The sequence below is a fragment of the Lolium perenne genome, chromosome 7, assembly GCF_019359855.2.
Source record: "Lolium perenne isolate Kyuss_39 chromosome 7, Kyuss_2.0, whole genome shotgun sequence".
Lineage (NCBI taxonomy): Eukaryota > Viridiplantae > Streptophyta > Magnoliopsida > Poales > Poaceae > Lolium > Lolium perenne.
The window spans coordinates 246,213,122-246,227,019 of NC_067250.2; positions in this window are offsets into that span (position 1 = coordinate 246,213,122).

The window sequence follows — 13,898 nt, forward strand, 5'->3', positions numbered from 1 at the left end:
CCATATGGTGTGGGTCCCCTGCTGCCCTTCCTTGACTCCTCTTCGGTGTTCTGGAACCCTCCGTGAAATATAAGATCGTGGGCTTTTGTTTCGTCGAATTCCGACAATATTGCCCGAACAACCTTTCTGGAACCAAAAACAACAGAAAACAGGAACTAGCACCTCGGCATCTTGTTAATAGGTTAGTTCCGGAAAATGCATGAAATCATTATAAAGTGTGAGCAAAACATGTAGGTATTGTCATAAAACTAGCATGGAACATGAGAAATTATAGATACGTTTGAGACGTATCAAGCATCCCCAAGCTTAGTTCCTACTCGCCCTCGAGTAGGTAAACGATAACAAGGATAATTTCTTAAGTGACATGCTACTATCATAATCTTGATCAATACTATTGTAAAGCATATGAGATGAATGAAGTGATTCAAAGCAATGGTAAAGATAATGACTAAACAACTGAATCATATAGCAAAGACTTTTCATGAATAGTACTTTCAAGACAAGCATCAATAAGTCTTGCATAAGAGTTAACTCATAAAGTAATAAATTCTTAATAGAAGGTTTTGAAGCAACACAAAGGAAGATATAAGTTTCAGCAGTTGCTTTCAACTTCAACATGTATATCTCATGGATAATTATCAACACAAAGTAATATGATGAATGCAAATAAGCAAGTATGTAGGAATCAATGCACACAGTTGACACAAGTGTTTGCTTCTAAGATAGAAAGAAGTAGGTAAACTGACTCAACATAAAGTAAAAGAAAGGCCCTTCGCAGAGGGAAGCAGGGATTACTATTTTTGTGCTAGAGCTTTTATTTTGAAATCATAGAAACAATTTTGTCAACGGTAGTAATATTTCATATGTGTTATGCATAAGACATCCTATAAGTTGCAAGCCTCATGCATCGAATACCAATAGTGCTCGCACCATGTCCTAATTAGCTTGGATTTCCATGGATTATCATTGCATTACATATGTTTCAACCAAGTGTCACAAAGGGGTACCTCTATGTCGCCTGTACAAAGGTCCAAGGAGATAGATCGCATTTGATTTCTCGTTTTTGATAGATCTCAACTTCAGGACATCCATACCGGGACAACATAGAAAATAGATAATGGACTCCTCTTTAATGCATAAGCATTCAACAACAGATAATATTCTCATAAGAGATTGAGGATTAATGTCCAAACTGAAACTTCCACCATGATGCATGGCTTTGGTTAGCGGCCCAATGTTCTTCTCTAACAATATGCAAACTCAAACCATTTGATCATGATAAATCACCCTTACTTCAGACAAGACGAACATGCATATCAACTCACATGATATTCAACAAAAGTGTGATAGTTGATGGCGTCCCCAAAAACATGGTTACCGCTCAACAAGCAACTTATAAGAAATAAGATACATAAGCTACATATTCTTTACCACAATAGTTTTTAAGGCTATTTTCCCATGAGCTATGTATTGCAAAGACAAGGAATGAAGTTTTAAAGGTAGCACGCAAGCAATTTACTTTGGAATGGCAGAGAAATACCACATAGTAGGTAGGTATGGTGGACACAAATGGTATAGGTTTTGGCTCAAGGTTTTGGATGCACGAGAAGAATTCCCTCTCAGTACAAGGCTTTGGCTAGCAAGGTTGTTTGAAGCAAACACAAGTATGAACCGGTACAGCAAAACTTACATAAGAACATATTGCAAGCATTATAAGACTCTACACTGTCTTCCTTGTTGTTCAAACACTTCACCAGAAAATATCTAGACTTTTAGAGAGACCAATCATGCAAACCAAATTTTAACAAGCTCTATGGTAGTTCTTCATTAATAGGTGCAAAGTACATGATGCAAGAGCTTAAACATGATCTATTTGAGCAAAACAATTGCCAAGTATCAAATTATTCAAGACCATATACCAATTACCACATGAAGCATTTTCTGTTTCCAACCAAATAGCAATAAATGCAGCAGCTTTCATCTTTCGCCATGAACACTAAAAGTAAAACTAAGAACACCAGTGTTCAATATGAAAAAGCGGAGCGTGTCTCTCTCCCACACATGTATTGTTAGGATCCGAATTTATTCAGAGAATGAAAATAACAAAACAAAAATAAAAGCACACATACGCTCCAAGTAAAGCACATAAGATGTGACGGAATAAAAATATAGTTTCACTAGAGGTGACCTGATAAGTTGTTGATGAAAAGGGGATGCCTTGGGCATCCCTAAGCTTAGATGCTTGAGTCTTCTTGAAATATGCAGGGATGAACCACGGGGGCATCCCCAAGCTTAGACTTTTCACTCTTCTTGATCACATTGTATCATCCTCCTCTCTTGACACTTGAAAACTTCCTCCACACCAAACTCAAAACAAACTCATTAGAGGGTTAGTGCATAATAAAAAATTCACATATTCAGAGGTGACACAATCATTCTTAACACTTCTGGACATTGCCCAAAGCTACTGAAAGTTAATGGAACAAACAAATCCATTCAACATAGCAAAAAAGGCAATGTGAAATAAAAGGCAGAATCTGTCAAAACAGAACAGTCCGTAAAGACGAATTTTTTAGAGGCACTTAACATGCTCAGATGAAAAAGCTCAAATTTAATGAAAGTTGCGTACATATCTGAGGATCACTCATGAATTTTCGCTGATTTTTCTGAGTTACCTACAGAGAGACCTACTCAAATTCGTGACAGCAAGAAATCTGTTTCTGCGCAGTAATCCAAATCTAGTATCAACCTTACTATCAAAGACTTTACTTGGCACAACAATGCAATAAAATAAAGATAAGGAGAGGTTGCTACAGTAGCAACAACTTCCAAGACACAACAAAACAGTCGCAAAATAAAAACATGGGTTATCTCCCAAGAAGTGCTTTCTTTATAGCCATTAAGATGGGCTCTGTAATTTTAATGATGCTCACATAAGGATGAGAATTGAAGCAAAGAGAGCATCAAAAAAGCAAGTATGAAACAAATTTAAGCCTAACCCGCTTCCTATGCATAGGAATCTTGTACACAAATAAATTTATGAGGAGCAAAGTGACAAGCATAGGAAGATAAAACACGAGTAACTTCAAGATTCTCAACATAAAGAGGGGAAACTTAATATTATTAAGATGCATATAACCATGTTTCCCTCTCTCATAATAACTTTCAGTAGCATCATGAACAAACTCAACAATATAACTGTCACATAAAGCATTCTTATTCACATGCATAAAAGTATCATTACTCTCCACATAAGCATAATCAATTTTATTAGTAATAGTGGGAGTAAAACTATCACAACCATTATTGTAATCATCATAAATTGCAGGCATGGTATAATCATAATAAACTTTATCCTCCATAGTAGGTGGCACCAAAATACCACTATCATTATAATCATCATAAATGAGAGGCAAAGTATCATCAAAGTAAATTTTCTCCTCCATGCTTGGGGGACTAAAAATATCATGCTCATCAAAACCAGCTTCCCCAAGCTTAGAATTTTCCATAGCATTAGAAACAATGGTGTTCAAAGCATTCATACTAATAACATTGCCATTAGCATGCATATAAAGTTCCATAGTTTTTTTAATTTTCTCTTCAAACACCTCATGTCCTAAGTCAAGGTAAATTTCGTAAAGATCTCTAATATTTTTGTTGTTTTCCATTAAGCCTAACTAGTGAAATAAAAACAAGAAACAAAAAGATGCAATTGCAGGATCTAAAGGAAATAGCTTCGAGCACTCACACACCGGCAACAGTGCTAGGAAATAGCTTAGTAGTCGGAGGATGTGAATACCTTTTACCTTACCTCCCCGGCAACGGCGCCAGAAAATAGCTTGATGTCTACGCACGCTTGTATTCCTGTAGACAGTGTTGGGCCTCCAAGAGCAGAGGTTAGTAGAATATCAGCAAGTTTCTCTTAAGTGAATCACCCAAGGTTTATCGAACTCAGGGAGGTAGAGGTCAAAGATATCCCTCTCAAGCAAGGTTTATCGAATATGAGTGGTAATATCAATCTGAAATAAATATGGCAGCAAGTAAACATGCAGTAGAACAGTAAATAAATGGTGATTCGATATTTGGAAACAAGGCCTAGGGATCATACTTTCACTAGTGGACACTCTCAACAATGATCACATAAATAAATAACTTCTCTTCTCTTGTGCTACTTTCTCACACTCTCTTGTTGGATAACAAACACCATTCATTGTGTAGGGCTATAAAAGCACACCTCAAGCCGGAGTAAACAAGCTCCACAACTTCCGGAGTTCATATTAAAGTAACCTCTAGAGTGCATAATAGACCATTGCAATTTAAACCGAGTACTAACATAGCATACACACTGTCAACAATAGCTATGAAAGGGGGAATAGATCGCATCAATACTATCATAGTAATAGTTAACTTCATAATCTACAAGAGATTACAATCATAACCTACGCCAAGTACTACATGATGCACACACTGTCAACATTACATCATGGAGGAGGAATAGACTACTTTAATAACATCACTAGAGTAGCACATAGATTAATAGTGATACAAAGCTCATGATCACATAAAGATCACACCATGGGAGAGAGAGATGAACCACATAGCTACCGGTAGAACCCTCAGCCTCGGGGGAGAACTACTCCCTCCTCATCATAGGAGACATCAACGGCGATGAAGATGGCGGTGGTGTCGATGGAGATGACTCCGGGGGAAATTCCCCGTCCCGGCGGCGTGCCGGAACAGAGACTTCTGTCCCCCGAAACGGAGTTTCGCGATTGCGGCGGCGTCCCTGGAGTCTTTCTGGAGTTTCGTCAATTGTGTAGGGTTTTTACGTCACGAGGGATTATATAGGCGAAGAGGCGGAGTCGGAGGGGCCAGGGGGCTCCCTCCCCATAGGTCGGCGCGGCCAGGGGCCACCCGCGCCGCCATATGGTGTGGGTCCCCTGCTGCCCTTCCTTGACTCCTCTTCGGTGTTCTGGAACCCTCCGTGAAATATAAGATCGTGGGCTTTTGTTTCGTCGAATTCCGAGAATATTGCCCGAACAGCCTTTCTGGAACCAAAAACAACAGAAAACAGGAACTAGCACCTCGGCATCTTGTTAATAGGTTAGTTCTGGAAAATGCATGAAATCATTATAAAGTGTGAGCAAAACATGTAGGTATTGTCATAAAACTAGCATGGAACATGAGAAATTATAGATACGTTTGAGACGTATCAAGCATCCCCAAGCTTAGTTCCTACTCGCCCTCGAGTAGGTAAACGATAACAAGGATAATTTCTTAAGTGACATGCTACTATCATAATCTTGATCAATACTATTGTAAAGCATATGAGATGAATGAAGTGATTCAAAGCAATGGTAAAGATAATGACTAAACAACTGAATCATATAGCAAAGACTTTTCATGAATAGTACTTTCAAGACAAGCATCAATAAGTCTTGCATAAGAGTTAACTCATAAAGTAATAAATTCTTAATAGAAGGTTTTGAAGGAACACAAAGGAAGATATAAGTTTCAGCAGTTGCTTTCAACTTCAACATGTATATCTCATGGATAATTGTCAACACAAAGTAATATGATGAATGCAAATAAGCAAGTATGTAGGAATCAATGCACACAGTTGACACAAGTGTTTGCTTCTAAGATAGAAAGAAGTAGGTAAACTGGCTCAACATAAAGTAAAAGAAAGGCCCTTCGCAGAGGGAAGCAGGGATTTCTATTTTTGTGCTAGAGCTTTTATTTTGAAATCATAGAAACAATTTTGTCAACGGTAGTAATATTTCATATGTGTTATGTGATACGCGTACAGCACGCGACCGTTGGGAACCCCAAGAGGAAGGTGTGATGCGTACAGCAGCAAGTTTTCCCTCAGTAAGAAACCAAGGTTTATCGAACCAGTAGGAGCCAAGAAGCACGTTGAAGGTTGATGGCGGCGAAATTTAGTGCGGCGCAACACCAGGGATTCCGGTGCCAACGTGGAACCTGCACAACACAACCAAAGTACTTTGTCCCAACGTAACAGTGAGGTTGTCAATCTCACCGGCTTGCTGTAACAAAGGATTAGATGTATAGTGTGGATGATGATTGTTTCCAGAAAACAGTAGAACAAGTATTGCAGTAGATTGTATTCGAATAAAAGAATGGACCGGGGTCCACAGTTCACTAGTGGTGTCTCTCCGATAAGAATAAGCATGTTGGGTGAACAAATTACAGTTGGGCAATTGACAAATAAAGAGGGCATGACCATGCACATACATGATATGATGAGTATAGTGAGATTTAATTGGGCATTACGACAAAGTACATAGACCGCTATCCAGCATGCATCTATGCCTAAAAAGTCCACCTTCAGGTTATCATTCGAACCCCTTCCAGTATTAAGTTGCAAACAACAGACAATTGCATTAAGTATGGTGCGTAATGTAATCAACAACTACATCCTTAGACATAGCATCGATGTTTTATCCCTAGTGGCAACAGCACATCCACAACCTTAGAACTTTCTCATCATGTCCTAGATTTAATGGAGGCATGAACCCACTATCGAGCATAAATACTCCCTCTTGGAGTTACTAGCAAAAACTTGGCCAGAGCCTCTACTAATAACGGAGAGCATGCAAGATCATAAACAACACATAGATAATAGATTGATAATCAACATAACATAGTATTCTCTATCCATCGGATCCCAACAAACACAACATGTAGCATTACAGATAGATGATCTTGATCATGTTAGGCAGCTCACAAGACCCGACAATGAAGCACAATTAGGAGAAGACGACCATCTAGCTACTGCTATGGACCCATAGTCCAGGGGTGAACTACTCACTCATCACTCCGGAGGCGACCATGGCGGTGAAGAGTCCTCCGGGAGATGATTCCCCTCTCCGGCAGGGTGCCGGAGGCGATCTCCTGAATCCCCCAAGATGGGATTGGCGGCGGCGGCTCTGCAAGGTTTTCCGTATCGTGGCTCTCGGTACTGGGGGTTTCGCGACGAAGGCTTTAAGTAGGCGGAGGAGATAGGTCAGGGGGCCACACGAGGGCCCCACACGACAGGCCGGCACGGCCAGGGCTTGGGCCGCGCCGCCCTGGTGTCTGGCCACCTCGTGGCCCCACTTCGTGTCCTCTTCGGTCTTCTGGAAGCTTCGTGGAAAAATAGGCCCCTGGGCATTGATTTCGTCCAATTCTGAGAATATTTCCTTACTAGGATTTCTGAAACCAAAAATAGCAGAAAACAACAACTGGCTCTTCGGCATCTCGTTAATAGGTTAGTGCCGGAAAATGCATAAATATGACATAAAGTATGCATAAAACATGTAGATATCATCAATAATGTGGCATGAAACATAAGAAATTATCGATACGTCGGAGACGTATCAGCATCCCCAAGCTTAGTTCCTGCTCGTCCCGAGTAGGTAAACGATAACAAAGATAATTTTTGGAGTGACATGCCATCATAATCTTGATCATACTATTGTAAGCACATGTAATGAATGCAGCGATCAAAGCAATGGCAATGTAATGAGTAAACAAATGAATCATATAGCAAAGACTTTTCATGAATAGTACTTTCAAGACAAGCATCAATAAGTCTTGCATAAGAGTTAACTCATAAAGCAATAATTCAAAGTAGAGGTATCGAAGCAACACAAAGGAAGATGAAGTTTCAGCGGTTGCTTTCAACTTATAACATGTATATCTCATGGATATTTGTCAATGCAAAGTAATATAACAAGTGCAATATGCAAGTATGTAGGAATCAATGCACAGCTCACACAAGTGTTTGCTTCTTGAGGTGGAGAGAAATAGGTGAACTGACTCAACATAAAAGTAAAAGAAAGGCCCTTCGCAGAGGGAAGCACTGATTGCTATATTTGTGCTAGAGCTTTGGTTTTGAAAACAAGAAACAATTTTGTCAACGGTAGTAATAAAGCATATGTATCATGTAAATTATATCCTACAAGTTGCAAGCCTCATGCATAGTATACTAATAGTGCCCGCACCTTGTCCTAATTAGCTCGGATTACCTGGATTATCACCGCAATACATATGTTTTAACCAAGTGTCACAAAGGGGTACCTCTATGCCGCATGTACAAAGGTCTAAGGAGAAAGCTCGCATTGGATTTCTCGCTTTTGATTATTCTCAACTTAGACATCCATACCGGGACAACATAGACAACAGATAATGGACTCCTCTTTTATGCATAAGCATTCAACAACAATTAATTTTCTCATATGATATTGAGGATATTTGTCCAAAACTGAAACTTCCACCATGGATCATGGCTTTAGTTAGCGGCCCAATGTTCTTCTCTAACAGTATGTATGCTCAAACCATTCAACTCATGGTAAATCGCCCTTACTTCAGACAAGACGGACATGCATAGCAACTCACATGATATTCAACAAAGAGTAGTTGATGGCATCCCCAGGAACATGGTTATCGCTCAACTAGCAACTTAATAAGAGATAAAGTGCATAAGTACATATTCAATACCACAATAGTTTGTAAGCTATTTGTCCCATGAGCTATATATTGCAAAGGCGAAGAATGGAAATTTTAAAGGTAGCACTCAAGCAATTTACTTTGGAATGGCGGAGAAATACCATGTAGTAGGTAGGTATGGTGGACACAAATGGCATAGTGGTTGGCTCAAGGATTTTGGATGCATGAGAAGTATTCCCACTCAATACAAGGCTTAGGCTAGCAAGGTTATTTGAAACAAACACAAGTATGAAGCGGTGCAGCAAAACTCACATAAAAGACATATTGTAAACATTATAAGACTCTACACCGTCTTCCTTGTTGTTCAAACTCTTACTAGAAATTATCTAGACCTTAGAGAGACCAATTATGCAAACCAAATTTTAGCAAGCTCTATGTATTTCTTCATTAATAGGTGCAAAGTATATGATGCAAGAGCTTAAACATGAGCACAACAATTGCCAAGTATCAAATTATCCAAGACATTTTACCAATTACTACATGTAGCATTTCCCGTTTCCAACCATATAACAATTTAACGAAGAAGATTCAACCTTCGCCATGAATACTATGAGTAAAGCCTAAGGACATATTTGTCCATATGCAACAACGGAGTGTGTCTCTCTCCCACACAATGAATGCTAGGATCCATTTTATTCAAACAAAACAAAAACAAACCGACGCTCCAAGCAAAGTGCATAAGATGTGACGGAATAAAAATATAGTTTCAATAGAGGAACCTGATAATGTTGTCGATGAAGAAGGGGATGCCTTGGGCATCCCCAAGCTTAGATGCTTGAGTCTTCTTGAAATATGCAGGGGTGAACCACCGGGGCATCCCCAAGCTTAGAGCTTTCACTCTCCTTGATCATATTGTATCATCTCCCTCTCTTGATCCTTGAAAACTTCCTCCACACCAAACTCAAAACAACTCATTAGAGGGTTAGTGCACAATCAAAATTCACATGTTCAGAGGTGACATAATCATTCTTAACACTTCTGGACATTGCACAAAGCTACTGAAAGTTAATGGAATCGAAAAATCCATCAAGCATAGCAAAATAGGCAATGCGAAATAAAAGGCAGAATCTGTCAAAACAGAACAGTTCGTAAAGACGAATTTTATTGAGGCACCATACTTGCTCAAATGAAAATTCTCAAATTGAATGAAAGTTGCGTACATATCTGAGGATCACTCATGTAAATTGGCATAATTTTCTGAGCAAAGAAATCTGTTTCTGCGCAGTAATCCAAATCTAGTATGAACCTTACTATCAAAGACTTTACTTGGCACAACAATGCACAAAACTAAGATAAGGAGAGGTTGATACAGTAGTAACAACTTCCAAGACTCAAATATAAAATAAAAGTGCAGTAGTAAAATCATGGGTTGTCTCCCATAAGCGCTTTTCTTTAACGCCTTTCAGCTAGGCGCAGAAAGTGTATATCAAGTGTTATCAAGAGATGGTGCACCAACATTACCTTGGGTTTTACACCTACTTTTCTTGTTCTTTTTCTTACTCTTTGATTTAGGGAATACATGTCTACCCCCCGGTGTAGAGGTGAATTTTAGGGTGCCTTCTCCCATATCTATGACTGCTCCCAATAGTTTCTGCAGGGATCTTCCGAGTGTGATTTGTCCTGTTCCTACACATTCAATAACAAGATAATTGATGGCGTGTAACTCACACGTTCGTTGGGAACCCCAAGAGGAAGGTATGATGCGCACAGCAGCAAGTTTTCCCTCAGAAAGAAACCAAGGTTTATCGAACCAGGAGGAGCCAAGAAGCACGTTGAAGGTTGATGGCGGCGGGATGTAGTGCGGCGCAACACCAGGGATTCCGGCGCCAACGTGGAACCTGCACAACACAACCAAAGTACTTTGCCCCAACGAAACAGCGAGGTTGTCAATCTCACCGGCTTGCTGTAACAAAGGATTAACCGTATTGTGTGGAAGATGATTGTTTGCAGAAAACAAGAGAACAAAGATTGCAAGAGATTGTATTTCAGTATAGAGAATTGGACCGGGGTCCACAGTTCACTAGAGGTGTCTCTCCCATAAGATAAACAGCATGTTGGGTGAACAAATTACAGTTGGGCAATTGACAAATAAAGAGGGCATGACCATGCACATACATATTATGATGAGTATAGTGAGATTTAATTGGGCATTACGACAAAGTACATAGACCGCCATCCAGCATGCATCTATGCCTAAAAAGTCCACCTTCAGGTTATCATCCGAACCCCCTCCAGTATTAAGTTGCTAACAACAGACAATTGCATTAAGTATTGCGCATAATGTAATCAGTAACTACATCCTTGAACATAGCACTAATGTTTTATCCCTAGTGGCAACAGCACATCCACAACCTTAGAACTTTCTGTCACTGTCCCAGATATCAATGGAGGCATGAACCCACTATCGAGCATAAATACTCCCTCTTGGAGTTACAAGCATCTACTTGGCCAGAGCATCTACTAGTAACGGAGAGCATGCAAGATCATAAACAACACATAGACATAACTTTGATAATCAACATAACAAGTATTCTCTATTCATCGGATCCCAACAAACGCAACATATAGAATTACAGATAGATGATCTTGATCATGTTAGGCAGCTCACAAGATCCGACAATGATAGCACAATGGGGAGAAGACAACCATCTAGCTACTGCTATGGACCCATAGTCCAGGGGTAGACTACTCACACATCACTCCGGAGGCGACCATGGCGGCGTAGAGTCCTCCGGGAGATGATTCCCCTCTCCGGCAGGGTGCCGGAGGCGATCTCCTGGATCCCCCGAGATGGGATCGGCGGCGGCGGCATCTCTGGAAGGTTTTCCGTATCGTGGCTCTCGGTACTGGGGGTTTCGCGACGGAGGCTTTAAGTAGGCGGAAGGGCAGGTCAGGAGGCGGCACGAGGGCCCCACACCATAGGGCCGCGCGGCCAAGGGGGGGGCCGCGCCGCCCTAGGGTGTGGCCACCTCGTGGCCCCACTTCGTCTCCTCTTCGGACTTCTGGAAGCTTCGTGGCAAAATAGGACCCTGGGCGTTGATTTCGTCCAATTCCGAGAATATTTCCTTACTAGGATTTCTGAAACCAAAAACAGCAGAAAACAGCAACTGGCACTTCGGCATCTTGTTAATAGGTTAGTTCCAGAAAATGCACGAATATGACATAAAGTGTGCATAAAACATGTAGATAACATCAATAATGTGGCATGGAACATAAGAAATTATCGATACGCCGGAGACGTATCAGCATCCCCAAGCTTAGTTCTGCTCGTCCCGAGCAGGTAAAACGATAACACAGATAATTTCTGGAGTGACATGCCATCATAACCTTGATCATACTATTTGTAAAGCATATGTAGTGAATGCAGCGATCAAAACAATGTATATGACATGAGTAAACAAGTGAATCATAAAGCAAAGACTTTTCATGAACAGCACTTCAAGACAAGCATCAATAAGTCTTGCATAAGAGTTACTTATAAAGCAATAAATCAAAGTAAAGGCATTGAAGCAACACAAAGGAAGATTAAGTTTCAGCGGTTGCTTTCAACTTGTAACATGTATATCTCATGGATATTGTCAACGTAGAGTAATATAATAAGTGCAATAAGCAAGTATGTAGGAATCAATGCACAGTTCACACAAGTGTTTGCTTCTTGAGGTGGAGAGAAATAGGTGAACTGACTCAACAATGAAAGTAAAAGAATGGTCCTCCATAGAGGAAAAGCATCGATTGCTATATTTGTGCTAGAGCTTTGATTTTGAAAACATGAAACAATTTTATCAACGGTAGTAATAAAGCATATGTATCATGTAAATTATATCTTGCAAGTTGCAAGCCTCATGCATAGTATACTAATAGTGCCCGCACCTTGTCCTAATTAGCTTGGACTACCGGATCATCACAATGCACATGTTTTAACCAAGTGTCACAAAGGGGTACATCTATGCCGCCTGTACAAAGGTCTAAGGAGAAAGCTCGCATTGGATTTCTCGCTATTGATTATTCTCAACTTAGACATCCATACCGGGACAACATAGACAACAGATAATGGACTCCTCTTTTATGCATAAGCATGTAACAACAATTAATAATTTTCTCATATGAGATTGAGGATATATGTCCAAAACTGAAACTTCCACCATGGATCATGGCTTTAGTTAGCGGCCCAATGTTCTTCTCTAACAATATGCATGCTTAACCATAAGGTGGTAGATCGCTCTTACTTCAGACAAGACGAACATGCATAGCAACTCACATGAAATTCAACAAAGAGTAGTTGATGGCATCCCCAGTGAACATGGTTATCGCACAACAAGCAACTTAATAAGAGATAAAGTGCATAATTACATATTCAATACCACAATAGTTTTTAAGCTATTTGTCCCATGAGCTATATATTGCAAAGGTGAATGATGGAATTTTAAAGGTAGCACTCAAGCAATTTACTTTGGAATGGCGGAAAATACCATGTAGTAGGTAGGTATGGTGGACACAAATGGCATAGTGGTTGGCTCAAGTATTTTGGATGCATGAGAAGTATTCCCTCTCGATACAAGGTTTAGGCTAGCAAGGTTATTTGAAACAAACACAAGGATGAACCGGTGCAGCAAAACTCACATAAAAGAAATATTGTAAACATTATAAGACTCTACACCGTCTTCCTTGTTGTTCAAACTCAATACTAGAAATTATCTAGACCTTAGAGAAACCAAATATGCAAACCAAATTTTAGCATGCTCTATGTATTTCTTCATTAATGGGTGCAAAGCATATGATGCAAGAGCTTAAACATGAGCACAACAATTGCCAAATATCACATTACCCAAGACATTTATAGCAATTACTACATGTATTATTTTCCAATTCCAACCATATAACAATTTAACGAAGAAGAAACTTCGCCATGAATACTATGAGTAGAAACTAAGGACATACTTGTCCATATGCTACAGCGGAGCATGTATCTCTCCCATAAAGTGAATGCTAGGATCCATTTTATTCAAACAAAACAAAAAACAAAACAAACCGACGCTCCAAGAAAAGCACATAAGATGTGATGGAATAAAAATATAGTTTCAGGGGAGGAACCTGATAATGTTGTCGATGAAGAAGGGGATGCCTTGGGCATCCCCAAGCTTAGACGCTTGAGTCTCCTTAGAATATGCAGGGGTGAACCACCGGGGCATCCCCAAGCTTAGAGCTTTCACTCTCCTTGATCATGTTGCATCATACTCCTCTCTTGATCCTTGAAACTTCCTCCACACCAAACTTAGAACAACTCATTAGAGGGTTAGCGACAATAAAAATTAACATGTTCAGAGGTGACACAATCATTCTTAACACTTCTGGACATTGCATAAAGCTACTGGACATTAATGGATCAA